Genomic DNA, 20,433 nt, shown 5'->3' with positions numbered 1-20,433 from the left:
CATACTTCAAACGTGACCCTAGTTTCAGGATAGTAAAACAGAGACCGTGTGCTGGAGGTCTATGCAGAAGCTGTCACTCACAGCCTTCATGCTAGAAAAGTGCAGCATTACACAGCTATACAGCAAACAGCTACATATAGTTACATAGTTACATAGTTACATAGTAGATGAGGTTGAAAAAAGACGTACGTCCATCAAGTTCAACCTATGCTAAATTTAGACAACAGATACTTTATTCTATATCTATACTTACTTATTGATCCAGAGGAAGGCAAACAAAAAACCCCAATAAGGGGAAAAATTAATTCCTTCCAGACTCCAAGAATTGGCAATCGGATTAATCCCTGGATCAACATCCTTCCCATGTATACTTATTTGGTATATCCCTGTATACCTTTCCCATCTAAAAAGATGTCCAACCTTTTTTTGAACAAATCTTTTGTATCTGCCATCACAGTCTCCATGGGTAATGAATTCCACATTTTAACTGCCCTTACTGTAAAGAACCCTTTCCTTTGTTGCTGGTGAAATTTCCTTTCCTCCAACCTTAAGGGATGGCAACGAGAACTTTGTACTGCCCGTGGGATGAATAGTTCTTTTGAAAGCTCCTTGTATTGTCCCTGAATATATTTGTATATAGTTATCATATCCCCTCTTCGACGCCTCTTTTCTAATGTAAATAAATCTAATTTAGCTAGCCTCTCCTCATAAGTTAGAATGTCTATCCCCTTTATAAATTTGGTGGCTCTTCTCTGCACTCTCTCTAGTTCCATAATGTCTTTTCTTAGGATTGGTGCCCAAAATTGTACTCCATATTCAAGGTATGGTCTTACTAATGCTTTGTAAAGGGGCATAATTATGTTTACTTCCCTTCCATCCATTGCCCGTTTAATGCAAAAGTGGAGGGAGAAAAAACGAAGCACTATATCCAGCGCTAGATGCAGCAATAAAACCAACAGGTGTACGTTCCCAATAAAAAGCTATTTAATGAATCAGAAAAAGGTTACAAAGCACACCAACGCGTTTTGGACCTCTACAGTCCTTTATCAATGTGAATACAAGAGTTACATACAAAGTGCAATTTATACTTACCACTCGATCGCATGGGCCAGTTACAGTGACTTCCGGGTACGTCACGTGGTGCGGGAGCGTGACCCATGACCCGTGACGCAACCCAGTCAGATCATGCCGCCGTAACACATAATCAATAACCAAGTGCGACGTCACTGCGCACAAGGGCCAGAGAGGCAAGGTCTGCATGTCAGGCAAAAACACACCCACAACCATTGCACCCTGGTCCCTGGTATACGTAGCGCATGACGTCACCCCGTCGATCGACATGTGACAAGCACGGTCACAATGCATTATGTCACATGTCGATCGACGGGGTGACGTCATGCGCTGTCCCTGCAGGAGCCGGTCACCCCCTGACACTCCCACACTGCCCCCAAACTCTGCAGATATGGAGACTGTTCTCAGGCTGGGATTATTAGTGTCATGTTTAACAGGTAACATTTCCCAGGAGACATTTCACACAAGATCTGGATAACATGTCATTTAAATGATTAATGTCCCTGAGGTCACACGTGTGTAGAAGTGTCCTTATGTGTCATGGTGTTTGTCTCTTTCAGGGGCTCAGTCTGATGTCCAACTTGTCCAGTCTGACCCAGTGGTGATAAAGCCTGGAGCCTCTCACACACTGTCCTGTGCAGCCTCCGGATTCACATTCACCGATTATAACATGTACTGGGTTAGACAGTGTCCCGGGGGAGGGTTACAGTGGGTGTCCTGGATTAGGTATGATGGAGGAGACATACTGTGACAGAGTGAAGTCAACTCCTATCAGTTATGCCTGGGAGACATATGTCTGAGTGCTTCATCCAGCACTCATAAGGGTTAACTCAGGTGGAAGTTAGGTAATCAGGATGTAAGCTGACACCTGATAGCCAGCAAAGTAGAAAAGGATCTTGTTACTGGCAGTAGCTGTCTCTCTCAGACCAGAGCACACGGATAGATGTGCTGCTAGCCAGACGGATACAGCACACTACTTACTGCAACCAAAGTAAGAATTGTTCCTTTGTTTTTCTGACTGCTTAAAAGACAGTGTCTGTGTGTGTGTGTCTGTGTGTGAATGACTACAGACACCAAACCCACAGTCAGTCATAGTCACCCACCCACCCACCCGTCAGTCACCTACCCATCAGTCTCCCACCCATGTGTCACCCACCCATGTGTCAGTCACCCACCCACTCAAGTATCAGTCAGTCACCCATACAAGAGTCAGTCAACCACCCCCTCACCCCTCACCCCCACTCTCTCTCTCACTGTCTGTCTCTGTGTCAAATCCTCCCGCCGGAGCCCTAACAAAGTTGATCATCCAACTGCCCCCCACCCCCCAGGCCCATACTGAATCCCCCCAGGCCTTTTGTAACATAGGATGTAGCATTGGGTATATTTGTCTTGTTGAAAATATTAAAATAAACAAATTGCATTGTAATATTTTTTTCCGTATTAACAATAACAAGAAATCAGTTAAGTAAAAAATAAATGTTCGTGGTAGGTGCGCTGTGGGTTGTGGGGGGAGGGGGGGGGGATGTCCTGGGCCCCATGATTTCTGTTGGCGGCCCTGATCATGGAAAATTCCACTATCGAACAGTTGATTTCTGAGATCTTCAAAAGAGATTCTCTCTGGAATCAACTTAGTAAAGCTACGGCCCCAGTCACTCCACGCGGGCAGGGTTGGGGGGTCGCGGGTGTCCTGGGCCCCATGCACTGCACCTGACACTGGGGACCTAGGCTATGGCTTACCACGACCGTAATTTTGTTGATAAGTTGTGGAAAGGAATAGGAGAAATATTGTCCATTACATGTAAGTAAATGTATTTAATCATGTCATAAAATGCGTATTTATTACATTTGCTAAATGCTTGATCTACTGCATGAAATTGTCTATTTATTTAATTCTTGATTGATTGATCCATTGCATGAAAATGTTGAAGGTTTTAATTGCAGATTACTTGATCTTTTAGATGAGTTTGGGTAAGGTTTTTGTTTGCAGAATGCTGGATCTATTGCATGATATTGGTGAAAGTTTTAATTGCAGAAAGCTTGATGTATTGCATGAATTTGTTGAAGGTTATAATTGCTGACTGCTTCATCCATAGCCTTAAAAAGTGTCACATTGCAAATTGATTGACATTTAATGGGAACTTTTTATTTTTATTTTCAGCTGATCTCGCGAAAGGAAAGTGGAAAAATTGACGCGATTTATTCCGTAGAGAATAAAAATAAATAAATAACAGCCACACTCAGGGGACGCAGGACCAAGTACGTTTGAATTCACGTCCTCCTGTCCATTTTATAAAATACAGTTTTTAAAAGAACAAATGTTGCCTGCACAAGCAGTTTCACATGTAGAACCGCCAGGTAGTACGGAAGACGCAGCAGGAGACGTGACTATTGATGATGATTCACTTTGCAAGAACGCTACGTCCCAGGAACCGCTGGCAAAAAAATGAAGGCTGACAGGGAATTAAAAAACTATTGGTTACCATTGAAGAAAAGAAATTGTAAATCATGAGTCGTGTCTTTCAAAAAATATATTAATCCTTATACGGAGAAGCGCGGTGATTATATTTGTTTTACATTATTTGTTGGGCCGATTTTAATTCTTAGCAGCACGCTCCTAGAGGGCAACACTAATATGGTGTAATTAATATATTTGGCCAATCACCTGCAAATGCTTATTGAGCAGTTTGTGGCAGGCCAGCCCCTCCTCTTCTAGGTATATAATCTCCTAGCAAGGTCCCATTATTTCACTTCACTTACATGTGAGTACAGGCATACCCCGCATTAACGTACGCAATGCGACCGGAGCATGTATGTAAAGCGAAAATGTACTTAAAGTGAAGCACTTCCTTTTCCCCACTTATCGATGCATGTACTGTACTGCAATCGTCATATACGTGCATAACTGATGTAAATAAGGCATTTGTAACAGGCTCTATAGTCTCCCCGCTTGCGCACTGCTTCTTTACAGGTAGGGAGCCAGTATTGCTGTTCAGGACGTGCTGACTGGCGCATGCGTGAGCTGCCGTTTGCCTATTGAGCGAGATGTACTTACTCGCGAGTGTACTTAAAGTGAGTGTACTTAAACTGGGGTATGCCTGTATCTGTACTGGTATATACCAGTTTTTAACTGCACTAGTTTATATAAGCATATGCTTTGATATTTTAACCCCTTCTTGGCTTATTTCACATAACACTAGTATGTATTTAGCGTAGGGACCTGCTATTGTGACTTACCTTGACGTGGTTAGCAGGCTTGGCATTATTTGATCAAAGGATGTATCCCAAAAGTCTCCTTTTTTCTTATAGGTATTTACACCATACATATATATATATATACATTCCCCATTGATTGCTATCCCAAAGGGAGAAGCGCAGGGATTCTCTTTCTGTTTTGCACATTTGTATGGCCAATTCCTTCACAAGATGCATGCTCCTTATACGGAGAAGCGCAGTGATAATATTTGTTTTACATTGAAGTACATGGTGCCAGAATTTTGGGGGGATTTTATGCAAATATGTTTGTCCTCTATACAGCCGACACAATTTGGAAAATTCCATTTGCTATAGAAATCCTTAGCCACATTACGCAACGTTTGCACACTAGGAAATGGCATATGATCCGCCTGGAATGCATTGTAAATAGCATCGCTTGTCTCATGGACAACTATACTTTGCCCATCTTCACTGAAAATGCCAAGCCACGAAATGGTGTTCCAGTGGCTAGAAATCTGTAACGGGAATAAAAGAAGTATATTAAGGAATTGTAAAAGTGATATTATACAGAAATAAGGATTTCAAGTTTCATTTTTTTTAAGTTGTACAAATCTATCAGCTTATATATAGAAAAATGTTCCCGGCACTCAAAAGTAATACAGAAAAAGGATGGATCAGCCAAAAGAATTTAATGCTATACAAACTCTGTGCAACAAAAGAAAAATACTAACTGCTGATGTCTAAAAAGATGCACCACTAAAGAAGGAGTAATCTAAGTCAAAGAGCAGGGAGAGAAGCAGGGAGGGAGGGAAGAGAGGGATGGGGAAAAGGGGGGGGGGGGTGTAAGGAAACAAGGGGGGGGGGAGAGGAAAGTCCAGGGCAAGGGGGGCAACGAACGTTACGGGGTATATGACCCCTTCTTCAGGCCCATTCCCAGGGAGACCGTAGTCTCCTGGTACTTTCCTGTACCCCGTGACTCAAATCCCTGAGGCAATGGAAGTCAGACTATAGGTACTATGGTCAGAGCGCAAAGCAACAACTGTGAATTAATGCAAGAGCTAAAGTAATAATAGCTGGCAAAGCAAGGCTCTAGAGAGATGTGGTCTCATAGAACATAGACTGTGAGGTAGGGAAACGCTAGCAGTGTGTTTGGAGTCCTTGGGGAAAAGCCCACATACCACACTGTAATCCGTCTGTGCAAACAGCCAAGCAGTGGCTTGTTTACTCACACATATAAAAATACAAACCCCAAAGAATCTACATTTAATAACAGGTACATTAAATAACAGTTTATAAATGTATTACATTCACAATAACAGTTGAACAACTAACCGCAAACACAAACACACAAACATAGTACCCTCACCTACAACACACACACACAACCGGGCACCCCCCCCCCCCTGTAACACACACACATGACAACCCCCCCTCCTTTACCAAACACACACACCACATGGACCCTCCCCCACCCCCTGCAGCATACACACACATTGAATCCCACCGCCCCAAAACGGATTCCCCCCAAAAGAAATCAATCGTACAATTAGTACAACTAACCTCAAAGTGAGCATGAGCCTTTCTTCTGCATGAATTATGTGACATAAATTAGTTTTAGGGTTATCTTGTCCTGTATTTGTCCCAAAAATAATCAAATGTAGCTTTTGCCCTTCTCATGTACTCCAAACATTTCCTGGCATGCGTACAAAGTTTATGGTACAAAGTTCATGGTACAAAGTTGCAAATTCCCTTAGTGTTTCACACTTGCGATTGATGTCATGGACGTTTGTTTCTCTCCCATCAAGTTACATCGTTTTTAGATAAGTATTATCCATCAGCAACATCACATACTGCTTCTTGGAGAGCTCCATATTTGTATTTGCAGATGCAGAGCGATGCGGATGTGATGTCACGGCCGTCGCATCACTGTGACACACCCCCGTCGCACGCATTAGCAGATTAGCAAAGAACGCAGATCGCCCCCTGTCGTGCGCATTTAGCATATTCATGGCCTTAATATATCTGGATGCCAGACTAAATTTATGTATAAATGGTATTCCTTCTTTTTTGGTCCAGCAGATAGCAAGTTCTCACGTGTGTAGTTGTCTACTTTAATAGCCGCATCTTTTATAGTTTTCCCGTGATACCTCTTTGTAAAGAACTTCTGCTGCATTGTATCCATGTGAACAGTAAAAATCTGTGGGGAAGTGGTTATGGGCAGACCAGGAACTTGGAGACCCCACCCAGCCCAACCTCTCCCACCCAACACTACCTCTCCCACCCAACACTACCTCTCCCTCCCAATCCTACCTTTCCGACCCAGCCCAACCTCTCTCTAACCCAAGCCAACCTCTCCCACCCATCCCAACCTCTCACAGCCAGCCCAACCCAACCTCTCCCACCCATCCCAACCCCTCCCAGCCAGCCTAACCCAACCTCTCCCACCAAACCCTACATCTACCACCCAGTGCAACCTCTCCCACCCAACCCTACCTCTCCCTCCCAATCCTACCTCTCCCACCCAGCCCAACCTCTCCAACCCATCCCAACCTCTCCCAGCCAAGCCCAACCCAACCTCTCCCACCAAACCCTACATCTCCCACCCAACCCTACCTCTCCCACCCACCCCTACCTCTCCCTCCCAATCCTATTCCTCCCACCCTACCCAACCTCTCCCACCCAACCCTACATCTCCCACCAAGCCCAACCTCTCCCACTCAACCTTACCCACAACCCCACCAGTAATGGGAAAGAGGAGAAAAGGAGGCGGTTCCAGGGTCTCAGCTCAGTGGTCATGCTGTCCCTTTCCCCTATGGGTCTAAGCTCCTTAATATGTGACAGATAAAAGCCCAGCATTGACATAGATACAATACAGCCCTAATGTAACCCTTTGGCTGCCAGACAGGCAGCACCGCATTGTTCTTGGGGCTGTTTTTATTCAAAAGGAAATATTCTGAGAGAAAAAAAAACAGGGGGATGAAGGGAAAGTTTCATTTAAATTGTAGATTTGACTGATTTCTGTGTAATTGGCCCCTAAGAAATATCAAATTCCCCATAAAGTAACTGTCTCACTTATTTTTATCCTGTAAACATGAATGTGAGATTTATTGTCGTGAACACATGATTCAGCAGATCAGTTACTGTTTCTCTGACCAATGACAGCTTCATAATTACTATACAAAGAAAAGACAGAACAAAGCTAACATGTTACCTGTGTCTTTATATTCTGAGAAACAGTCTGAACCCCCCCAAAAAAACACTTAAGATTGTAAAATCCTCAAAAGCTTTTGTTTGCCATGGAAATGTTAAAATTATTAACAAAATAATAATTATTATATTCTTAATAATAATCCGACTAGCAAAATTATATGTCACTTTATATAGGGACCTGCATATATATATATATATATAATTAGTACAATATGCAAATAAAGTAACCACATGTCCTGTGTATAAATGTCTCTGTCCCTGAGTCCCAGATAAAGCAGAGGAAGTGACTCTGTCCCCTGCAGGAGCCGTTCACCCCCTGACACTCCCACACTGCCCCCAAACTCTGCAGATATGGAGACTTTTCTCAGGCTGGGATTATTAGTGTCATGTTTAACAGGTAACATTTCCCAGGAGACATGTCACACAAGATCAGGATAACATGTCATTTAAATGATTAATGTCCCTGAGGTCACACGTGTGTAGAAGTGTCCTTATGTGTCATGGTGTTTGTCTCTTCCAGGGGTTCAGTCTGATGTCCAACTTGCCCAGTCGGACCCAGTGGTGATAAAGCCCGGAGCCTCTCACACACTGTCCTGTGCAGCCTCCGGATTCACATTCAGCAGCTATTACATGGCCTGGGTTAGACAGAGTCCCGGGGGAGGGTTACAGTGGGTGTCCTATATTAGCAGCGATGGGGGCACCGCATACTATGAGGATTCAGTTAAAGGGCGATTCACAATCTCCAGAGACAATAATAAGAACACGTTATATCTACAAATGAATAACCCCGAGAACTGAAGACACCGCCCTGTATTACTGTGCGAGACACACAGTGACAAGAGACCTCACAGGACTGTGACAAATACTGTCCTGTCCCTCCTCACTTTGGCAGCAGGGGGCAGCAGCAACACATGAAAAGCCTAAATAAGAAGTGCAGGTTCAGTACACACAAGGCTTCTAGTTTCTCTATCACTGATATTAAACGGGAATGTAATAAACATTGTTTCCATCAGACACAAACCTGAGAGAATGCTCTGTAATGTGGGGGATGGATTTCTCCGGGACCAAGAAACACAGAAATATTCCTCATTGTAACCGTCTCTCATTAGAACAGGACGTCACCACATCTGTAATCATACTGCAGCTGCAGCAATCCTGGCACAAACAGCTTGCAATCTAATCTTAACCACCTGAGACTGGCGAGAATGAATGACTCAGATAAGAGATTTATGAAGTGCAGAAATAACAAGCCTAGGTTTGTGATCCCGGGAGCAGATAAGCGAATCTGCACAGCTCTGTATCTCAGAGGCGCGATTACAATCAGCTGAGACGCTGCCTATGGTGCTCTATGCGGTCGTACAATCTATTGCCTGCTGAGTTTTTTAAACGTTGAGGCTAAAACCACACATCACGCACGCGCATTAGACCTTCCACTACGTGTGAGCTGGACGGTTATACTTCCGTGAGGCAGTCTTGCCCTGTAATTGGGATACCGAATATCCTTCACTGTTGGAGAAGTGTTCCCATTGATGAGACGTGGACCCCGAGCTGGATCGTTTGTGCACTGTGCCACCAGGCTGCTTGATGAAGAGTGATGACGTCCTGATACCATCTGCAACTACTCACCTGAAGGATTGGCTTCATCCCAGCTTCCTGGTCGTGCCGTGTGGTAACCATCTGTGTATTATACACTCAATGCACTTGTTTTATTTACTAAATGTATGCAGAATACTTACGCTATATTTTAATCAATACATTTGATATACTTCACTAGTGTTGTGCGCTGTTTTTCTCTACACAGATATCTATTTATCTATAGCTTAGTTTACAGACAAAAGGATTAGAAGAACATACAATTACAATAAATGCAGAACAGTTTCTCAAATTAAAAAAGGATACACGTAAAACCCCTATACATTTCTATGCCATTAGTTTTCTCACAGACAGGTCACTGGCTCACGAACATGAGATATCACGTCTTTGGTCCAAACACACCTCCTGTTTAAATCTAATCCCCTAATACATTGCTATTACTTAAATATTATTTTTCTTCTTCTTCATGGAAACAACATAGCGCACCCTGTCATAAATCAGCTGGTAGATTGCCAGTTTTACGACAGAGTTAAAAAAAAAAAACTTTACAAAAAAAACGTTTAATTTCTCAATATCTAAACACCCTCATAAGTTTCCTTAACTAATACTTACACACGTGAGTCACATCAATACATTCAGGCGCACATGGCGGAAACGACAAGACTAAGCATGACCGTCTTACCCCCTAAACCTGAGCGACAAATGAATATCTGTTTCCCAGTATCTGAAAACCTGATGTGTCTGTAACCATTATATGCTACTCGGTGCCACGGATACACACATGTAACTCATAGCATGTTCTGCAGATGACGTCACATAATATTCTCATTTTTAATAACGTCCTTCAATGAGGGCATAACCCGTGGCTCACCCCTCTCTGGAATATACCAGTGATTATTTACAAACTGTGAGGTTGCTTTGAGGCTGGTAGTCAGCTCTGCTTAACGTTTACAACCCTCTAACCGACTAGTGGGCCATCCAGGATAGGCCCCCCAATAAAGTTCTGTTTGAAGCACAGCACCCACCCATCACAAGCTTGGACCTGTCATAAACCCCATCCACTATATTTTCAGACCTAAATTGTACCTTTTTAACCCCTGAAGCACTAGATGGATTAAATTACATAATATCTTATGATATTATCATGACACATCCAATGATTTTTCTTAAAGTGGAAATGTTAAGTATAAAAAACAATGATAAAAAAAAGCTTCTACTTGTCCAATTTATTTTAGAAAAATGTTTTAGTTATCTCCATGTAATCTATTAAAAAGGTCACAGTCATTGGGTCACTTTCCTGTTTTTGAGGGAAATAAGCATATCCATTTATCCCATGAATACATCTGGTGCTCTTTTATGTCCCAGTATTTAGCTCTGGAAGATATTATTGGATCGTTGAAATTTTTCCAATCTTGTAATTATGCTTTTAATGCAATTCTCAAGAAATCTATATTGTAATATATAAAATGTCTGTTTTTCCAGGTAGCAGTGTAGAACGTTACTTAACAATAAGTAATGACTAGCAATACTCTGATTAGCAAAATTATATCAAATTGTCTGTCAATTTATAAAGACATAAGGAACTGCATTAATAACGTGATTTAAATGAATTTCCCTTTAATGATCTTTACGTTATATATGTGTAGCCAGGTCCCCTTTTGCTCCCCGGTCCTTTCCCACTTACCTCCGCAGGGGAGAAGGCAGCTGCAGGGGCGAGTGCGTCGCCGGGGGTTCCCGGCAGCGTAAGAGGCAGGGCGCCGCCATCTTAGCTGTGTCCCCGCATGCGCGGAGGCTCGTGCATGCGCAGACGCGATGCGGCGGCCATTACAGAAAGGGAAACAGGACCCAGGTGGCGCTCCATAGTAAAGGGACCCCTAGAAGTCGCGCATGCGCAGTTAGCGTGACGCGGCAGCCATTACATAGTTGCTCAAGGGCAGATAGAGATAGTAGCAGCTATTACAGGATTGCGCAGGTGCAGTGTAGATAGCGTACGCGACCCCAATACAAAAGAGGGCCATGGAGGACTACAACCCCCCCACAGCCACTAGGGCTGCTAATCACCTGACACCAGTGAGCAAATCACTAGGCCAGATCTCCAGAGGCAAAGAGATACATTGTTGTGCACAGACCATGCAAGTCAGTTGGTGCTTGGATAAGGTAGGGGGAGGTAGTGTGTGTAGGGAGCAAGTAGCTCCTACACTAGGCCAGGTTACCCTCTAGGCCCCAGCTAGGCCCAACTCACCATTAGGATTATGGCTGCTCTAGGGAAGGCCCCTGCAGTTAGGGACTTTGCCTGTTAGCAGTCACTTTAATCAGGGACACAGCTGCAGTGCTGTGTGCTCTGACAAGACGGGCCAGTGTTGCAGGGAATAATTCTCTGCAATATCAGAGACAGAGACTGTCTGGGTGGTGAGGTCATCAGAGGGAGACCATCCACCAGGAGGAGGATGCCATCGCAGAGGCTTCGGTGCTGGATACAGACGGGTCCTCTTCAGTTCTGCGGTACCCGGGTGCAGGAGCCCCAGGCAGGTACAGTCACCAAGTGCACCACCATTACCGGTACCAAACAGGCACTGATCACGCCTATGGGGTGGGTTGTAGAAAAAAAGAATTACCGGCGCCTAAGAAGTCCATTGAATAAATGTCAATCAAATAAAATCCAAACCATGCAGTGGAGAATCCCAAAAGTGTCCTTAAGTGAATAGGCAGTGATGGGGTGAACAGACGGCTCTCACAATGCAGCAGTGCAATATGTGGAGAAAAAACAACAAAACAAATTATGGTGCAGTATGCCAATCAATGTTGACAAATGGCATTCAGGACTAACAACACAAAACAGACATAACACACAGACAAAACAACACTAGCAAGGCTATAAACTTAACACAAAGCTATTTAATAACAACACATAATGCTGGTTATCCGGAGGGTACAGGGATTAGCACCAAGGTCCAGAGGGGTAAAAGTGAAACCCTACTTACAGGACAATAGAAGGAAACAGGCAATACAGATGTAAATCGCACTAATGCTCCTTAGTAGTGGTAACCGGAGCTCCTTTCCAAGAGTTCCCTCGTGTTCGGGGTAGATGGTATGTCGCTAGAAAGCAGAACTTCCGGGTGGATGTGACGTCACACACCGCGGGGCTTCCTGGAACGATGCTCCTCTCTCTTTCCTCCCCCCTTACGACCTGATCAACTGCTACACCATGTCCTCCTTAACCATAGACAGCTCTAAAACAAGAGAATACCTTCCCAACGCGTTTCATGCGCATGCGCGCACTTCTTCAGGGGTTGTGAATGACACTGACACTTGATAGTATATATACACTCTATCCGTGATTTCAATTGGCTAATTGCATAATTAAATTTTAACACTGCAATTGCCATGGTCATAGTCTCACAATAATCAAGCCTTACTATACACATAAAAGTTCAAACATAACCATAAACATAAAACATTAAAATATCATTAAAATATATAAGTTATATTAAAAATAATTTTGGTTAAAAAAATAAATAAGCAATGGGGCTTTCAGAGGATGGACTCAATATATCACTTTATAAAAAGGCCTTTAATACGAAGTCTATATTCAGCCCTCAGAAAGTGTTTTTAATTCATAAATCCAGTATGCTTCACGCATACTGGCCTGTTTAAGTTTACTCCCACCTCTCGGATTGGCCTGAACAACCTCAATAGCCTGACAACGTAAACCTTTGGGGTTTTTATTATGACACATAAGAAAATGGTGAGAGACACTATGTGTGACCAATCCCTTTTTAATGTTATAAATGTGCTCATAAATGAGCCTCTGGAAAGTTCTCCCAGTTCTGCCAATATACTGCAAGCCACATGGGCATTGAAGCAAGTATATCACAAAAGTTGAGTGGCAATTTATAAATGTCTTAATGGGATAACATCTAGAGGTTATGTTTGATGTAAATTGTTTGGCATTCACACTATAAGAGCAAGCCACACATTTCGCACATATAAAAAAACCTTTTAAACTCCCTGCCTGTTTCTGTTTTTGTTGTTTTACCGGAAAACTCGGGGCTACTTTAGATTTTAAATTATTAGCCTTTGAGAATATAACGTGTGTTTTTTTGGGGAGAATGTCCGCCAAAACATCATCTTTTAACAGGATGGGCCAATACTTATTTATAATCTGTTTTATTTTAGGTGCCATCTCATTGTATTGAGTAATAAAAGCAACTTGATTATTACACCTTTCTATTGTGTCCTTTTTTTTATTGTTATATTTGAGTAAAGTGTCTCTTTGTATGTTATTGACTTGTTCGAATGCCTCATCTAAGAGACTCTCCGAATACTTTCTCTCAATAAATTTACTTTTTAGGTCTTTGGCCTGAATCTTAAAAGTCTCATCTTCGGAGCAGTTGCGTTTAAGACGCACCAACTGACCCTTCAGAATATTTCGTAGCCACTGTGGGTTATGCTGACTGTCAGCACGCAAGTAATTATTGGCCTGTACTGGTTTGGAAAAAGTTTTAGTGTGAAGTGTATTTTGACTGATATAAATGTGAAGATCCAAAAAATCAATGTGCTCAGTGCTATAATTTATAATTTTCAGGCCATTTTATAAAGTGATATATTGAGTCCATCCTCTGAAAGCCCTATTGCTTATTTTTTTTTTAACCGAAATAATTTTTAATATAACATATATTTTAATGATATTTTAATGTTTTATGTTTATGGTTATGTTTGTACTGTTTTGTGTATAGTAAGGCTTGTTTATTGTGAGACTATGACCATGGCAATTGCAGTGTTAAAATTTAATTATGTAATTAGCCAATTGAAATCACGGATAGAGTGTATATATACTATCAAGTGTCAGTGTCATTCACAACCCCTGAAGAATTGCGCGCATGCGCATGAAACGCGTTGGGAAGTTATTCTCTTGTTTTAGAGCTGTCTATGGTTAAGGAGGACACGGTGTAGCAGTTGATAAGGTCGTAAGGGGGGAGGAAAGAGAGAGGAGCATCGTTCCAGGAAGCCCCGCGGTGTGTGATGTCACATCCACCCGGAATTTCCGCTTTCTAGCGACATACCATCTACCCCGAACACGAGGGAACTCTTGGAAAGGAGCCCCGGTTACCACTACTAAGGAGCATCAGTGCGATTTACATCTATATTGCCTGTTTCCTTCTATTGTCCTGTAAGTAGGGTTTCACTTTTACCCCTCTGGACCTTGGTGCTAATCCCTGTACCCTCCGGATAACCAGCATTATGTGTTGTTATTAAATAGCTTTGTGTTAAGTTTATAGCTTTGCTAGTGTTTTGTCTGTGTGTTATGTCTATTTTGTGTTGTTAGTCCTGAATGCCATTTGTCAACATTGATTGGCATACTGCACCATAATTTGTTTTGTTGTTTTTTCTCCACATATTGCACTGCTGCATTGTGAGAGCCTGTCAGGAATCGGCGTTCTCCACGCTCTCCAGACAGAGCACTCCCTCCCCGCAGGGAGCCCCTGGATACACAAAACAATCCTGCCTTACCGGCTTCCACGGCTCCCCGCCCCTGCCGCCGTCGCGGGATCACTCCCCTCGGCGATTCCTCTGCACAGCGCCGCGCGTGCCCACGCCCTCCTGCACACACACGTACATGAGTTACGGAGCACGCTCAGTTTGCACACTCTTCTTCCCGTCCCCCGGACCTCAGGCTCCGCCCCGCACACTGCACAAGCATACTCAGTTTACCAACAAGACTCATCTGGCCTGTTATGCCTGCACCAATCTGCAGTGTCTCCCTGTAGCTCTTCCTGTCCCGCCTCCGTTCCTAATTGGACCATCCTGCTTTATCTAGCTCCACTCTGCTCTCAGTCTTTGCTCGACATAGTCTCTCTATGGAAGTACTTCTGGATTCTCTCAGTGTTTTCACAGGTTCTGACGCAGCTCGTATGACTACCCCCTCTGGCTCTCGATCTCGGTACTCCTTGGACAACGCTCACTCTGGTAACCCCATGAACACGGCTTGGACTATGACCTATCTCCACTCTCCACTCCCTGACTTCGGCAAGGCATCCTTCACTCTATCTCTACAACCGGTACCGGCAAGTATTGTCTACCTAACTACACCTTGCCTGACAACGCTTCATACCACACTCCGGACACGCTCCCTTTGCTGCGGGTGCGTGTATTACCACTTCCCCCTTCAGCTCAGGGGACGGGTCTGGTCTGCGGGCAGCACCGGCGTAACATAATGTCGAGCCCACAAGACGCAGACCAGACCGAACTTCAGCAGTTTCTCTCCAATCTGCTTCAGCAAGAACAGGCCATGGCGGATCAAATTCTGGCACTTACACGCCAGGTCGCAGTACTCTCAGACAGGGTACCCCGCCAGATGTAAGCCCCCACTCCGCAAGCGCAGTTAGCAGCTCAGATGTAAGGATTCCTCCCCCCAAGCCTTATGCAGGTGAACCGCAAGATTGTAGAGGTTTCCTAAACCAGTATGAGGTACAGTTTGAAATGGCTCCCCATCTCTACAATACTGATCGCAAGAGGGTAGCCTACATTTATAACCTCCTCACTGGCAGCGCCCTGGCTTGGGCTTCCCCAGTTTGGGAGCGACGTTCTGACCTTACCCAAGATTATCCGGCATTTAAAGCCGAGTTTCAACGAGTGTTCGATTCTCCCGCTCGCCGGTAGATGGCATCTGTTTCTCTCCTCCAGATCACTCAGGGACGGCGAATGGTGACGCAGTATGCTGTGGAATTCCGGACTCTAGCAGCCGAGACTAACTGGGGACAAGAGGCTCTCGTCTCCGTATTCTGGCAAGGCCTGGCAGATCCCATCAAGGATGAACTCTCTCGCCAATCCAGGCCGGATCAATTGGAGGTCCTCATTGATTTGGCTGTCCGAGTGGATCAACGTATCCAGTTACGCCGCTCTGAGCGTCAGCGCACTCGCTTCCATAACTTTCAAGTTCCGTTCTCCAGTACTCCCAGCAACACTCCTGCTCCCCCAAGTGCTACCCTACCTCTATGTCCTGCACTGGAGTTGCCAGAGCCAATGCAATTGGGGGTACAACGCATCCGCACACCGATACGGCAGTTCCGCCACGCCGGGGGATTGTGTTTCTACTGTGGATCCATGGAACATCTGGTTCGGGAGTGTCCACGGCGTCCGGGAAACGGGAACACCCAGTGAGTACAGAGGGGTTCTCTCTGGGTGTAATGTCCCCACGTCCCCTTTCTAAAGATGAACTCCCTAAGAAACTTACATTTCCAGTCTCCCTTTCAGGCGATAAGTTCAAGACTTCTACCGCCGCTTTCAATGACTCAGGAGCTGGAGGAAACTTCGTGGATCTTGAATTCGCCAGGGTAAACCGCATACCACTCGTGAGAAAGAAGGTTCCCGTCGCACTCGTCGGTATCGATGGACGTCCTCTTACCCCGGCCCTCATCTCTTTAGAGACGGCTCCCTTGCTGCTGTCCTCACATCTGCACAAGGAGACCTTAGTTCTCGATGCCAGTCACACTCCTGGGATACCCATCACCCTCGGTCTTCCTTGGCTACAGCTTAGCAATCCTCTCATTGACTGGGCTTCCTCTGCTCCCATTTCCTGGAGGCCGAGGTCAGGCGAGACTCATCAACTGCTGGCCAATACCTCTGTTCCCGAAGTTATTCTACCATCCGTTTACCATCAATTCTGGGACGTTTTCAATAAGGTACAGTCAGACCTCTTGCCACCACACAGGACTTACGATTGTCCGACCGATCTAGTTCCAGGTTACTCCCTACCCAAGTCCAAGACCTACCCCTTGTCGTTACCAGAATCTCACGCTATGGATGAATATATCCAGGAGAATCTCAAGAAAGGCTTTATTCGTCACTCCAATTCCCCAGCAGGGGCTGGGATTTTCTTCGTCAAGAAAAAGGACGGGTCATTGAGGCCTTGCATCGACTACAGGGGTTTAAACCACTTAACTATTAAAAATTGTTACCGCCTTCCCCTTATTACCGAACTGTTCGATAAATTACAGGGGGCCAAGATTTTTTCCAAGTTGGATCTACGTGGTGCCTATAACCTGGTGCGCATCAGGAAGGGGGATGAATGGAAGACGGCCTTCAACACGCGTAGTGGACACTACGAATATCTGGTTATGCCTTTCGGCTTATGTAATGCTCCCGCTGTCTTCCAGGATTTCATCAACGACGTCTTTCGTAAGGTACTCAATATTTTTGTTATTGTATACTTGGATGATATCCTGATTTTTTCCAAAGATCTCCAGGACCATATACGCCACACCTCCTACGTCCTTTCCCGTCTCCGTGAACACCATTTGTGCGCCAAACTGGAGAAGTGCACCTTTCATCAGACCTCTACTCCGTTCCTGGGGTACATCATTTCCGATGAGGGGTTTATGATGGACTCCGGTAAACTTCAAGCAGTCACTGAATGGCCAAGACCCAACTCTCTCAAGGCCATACAACGTTTTTTAGGGTTCGCTAATTATTATCGTAAGTTTATACGGAATTTTTCCACCATTGTGGCACCCCTTACTGCGCTCACCAAAAAAGGAGCTGATCCTTCTGCTTGGTCATCCGAGGCCATCTCCGCCTTCGAAACACTCAAGGAAGCCTTTAGATCCGCACCTATTCTCCGTCATCTCAACATTGAACTTCCCTTCGTCCTGGAGGTCGACGCTTCTGATTGCGGCGCTGGTGCCGTTCTTTCTCAGAGACCCACGCCCTAAGATAAGTTACATCCCAGTGCATATTTTTCCAAGAAATTCTCGTCTGCCGAGAGGAACTATGACGTGGGTAACAGGGAACTTTTGGCCATGAAGATGGCTCTTCAAGAGTGGAGACACCTGCTGGAGGGGTCGAAAGAGCCGTTTACTATTCTCACGGACCACAAGAACCTTCTTTACATAGAGAATGCTCGACGCCTTGGTCCACGACAGGCTCGTTGGGCTCTTTTTTTTCTCGATTCGATTTTCACCTTTCCTATATCCCCGGGACCACGAACGTAAAGGCAGATGCACTCTCCCGAGTACATTCTTCTGAAGAGAGGCCAGAGGAATCTTTGGAGACTATCCTTCCGCATGAGAGGATTCTCGCCACGTCTTCTTTCAAGAATCTTGACAAGATTTTGCACTCCCAGAGACGCATTCTCAAGGACTTGGTCGTTCCCGACAACAAACTCTTTGTACCTTCCAAATTTGTTCCAGAGCTCCTGTCTTGGGGTCACTCCTCTAAATCTGCAGGTCAACCAGGTTTTAAGAAGACTACTGATCTCATTCGTCGGAATTTCTGGTGGCCAAAGATGTCTCAAGATATTCTGGAGTTTACCCGCGCCTGTCCCACGTGCGCTCAAAGCAATACTCTCCGTCAAAAGCCTCAGGGTTTTCTGTTACCCCTTCCAGTTCCCGACCGCCCCTGGTCCCACATTTCGATGGACTTCATCATGGAGTTGCCTAGGTCCAGAAGAATGAACACTATCTTGGTGGTCATGGACAGGTTCTCTAAGATATCCCATTTCATTCCACTTAAAGGATTACCCACCTCCCCCGCCCTTGCTGATATCTTTACGGAGCAGATTTTCCGGATTCATGGGATCCCTTCGTCCATTGTTTCTGACAGAGGTTCTCAGTTCGTATCCAAATTTTGGAGAGCTTTCACGAAGAGATTGGGCATCTCTTCTTCTTTCTCTTCTGCCTATCATCCTCAGTCCAGTGGACAAACGGAGAGAATCTATCAATCCATGGAGAAGTACCTGAGATGTTTCATATCCGATTTCCAGGATGATTGGGCTCAACTCCTCTCTTGGGTAGAGTATGCCGTCAATTATGCCAAAAACGAGTCCACCCGGGAGTCGCCCTTCTTTATAAATTATGGGTTCCACCCTCCCTGTCTTCCCATCCCCAACATTCCTTCTGGAGTACCAGCCGTAGATGAATGCATTTCTTCCCTCCAAACCGCATGGTCCAGGATTCAGTCTACCCTTCTCAACTCCTCCCGCAGATCGAAACTACAGGCTGATCGTCGCCGTATTTCGGCGCCCAGTTACAAACCAGGGGATTTGGTATGGCTCTCCTCTAAGAATATCCACCTCAAGGTACCATCTCCTAAACTGGCATCTAAGTTCCTGGGTCCCTTCCCTATTTGTGAACAAATAAATCCCGTGGCATTCCGGCTACAACTACCACCCAGTATGAAGATTCCCAATGTCTTTCATGTGTCCCTCTTAAAACCATTTATCTCCAGTCACTTCTTTGCGGATCAGACTCGTAAACCGGATCCCATTACTGTACAAAATAACGAGGTATACGAGGTTCACTCTCTTTTGGATTCTCGCCTATCCAGGGGTCAGCTCCAGTTCTTGGTGCAGTGGAAGGGCTTTGGCCCTGAAGAGAGATCCTGGGTACCTTCAAAGGACATTCATGCCCCGGCCCTTCTTAAATCCTTCAGGAAAAAGTTTCCAGAGAAACCGTTCTTGGACCGTCCTGAGGCCGTTCTTGAAGAGGGGGGTACTGTCAGGAATCGGCGTTCTCCACGCTCTCCAGACAGAGCACTCCCTCCCGCAGGGAGCCCCTGGACACACAAAACAATCCTGCCTTACCGGCTTCCACGGCTCCCCGCCCCTGCCGCCGTCGCGGGATCACTCCCCTCGGCGATTCCTCTGCACAGCGCCGCGCACGCCCACGCCCACCTGCACGCACACCTGCACCATCCACTGGCTCGGTTCACGCGCGTACACGAGTTACGGAGCACGCTCAGTCTGCACACTCTTCTTCCCGTCCCCCGGACCTCAGGCTCCACCCCCGCACACTGCACGAGCATACTCAGGTTACCAACAAGACTCACCTTGCCTGTTATGCCTGCACCAATCTGCAGTGTCTCCCTGTAGCTCTTCCTGTCCCGCCTCCGTTCCTAATTGGACCGTCCTGCTTTATCTAGCTCCACTCTGCTCTCAGTCTTTGCTCGACATAGTCTCTCTATGGAAGTACTTCTGGATTCTCTCAGTGTTTTCACATGTTCTGACGCAGCTCGTACGACTACCCCCTCTGGCTCTCGATCTCGGCACTCCTTGGACAACGCTCACTTTGGTAACCCCTTGAACATGGCTTGGACTACGACCTATCTCCACACTCCACTCCCTGACTTCGGCAAGGCATCCTTCACTCTATCTCTACAACTGGTACCGGCAAGTATTGTCTACCTTACTACACCTGGCCTGACAACGCTTCATACCACACTCCGGACATGCTCCCTTTGCTGCGGGTGCGTGTATTACCACTTCCCCCTTCAGCTCAGGGGACGGGTCTGGTCTGCGGGCAGCACCGGCGTAACAGAGCCGTTTGTTCACCCCTTCACTGCCTATTCACT

This window comes from Ascaphus truei, chromosome 13 (assembly GCF_040206685.1).
Source record: "Ascaphus truei isolate aAscTru1 chromosome 13, aAscTru1.hap1, whole genome shotgun sequence".
NCBI classification, from domain to species: domain Eukaryota; kingdom Metazoa; phylum Chordata; class Amphibia; order Anura; family Ascaphidae; genus Ascaphus; species Ascaphus truei.
This window is presented reverse-complemented; position numbering follows the sequence as displayed.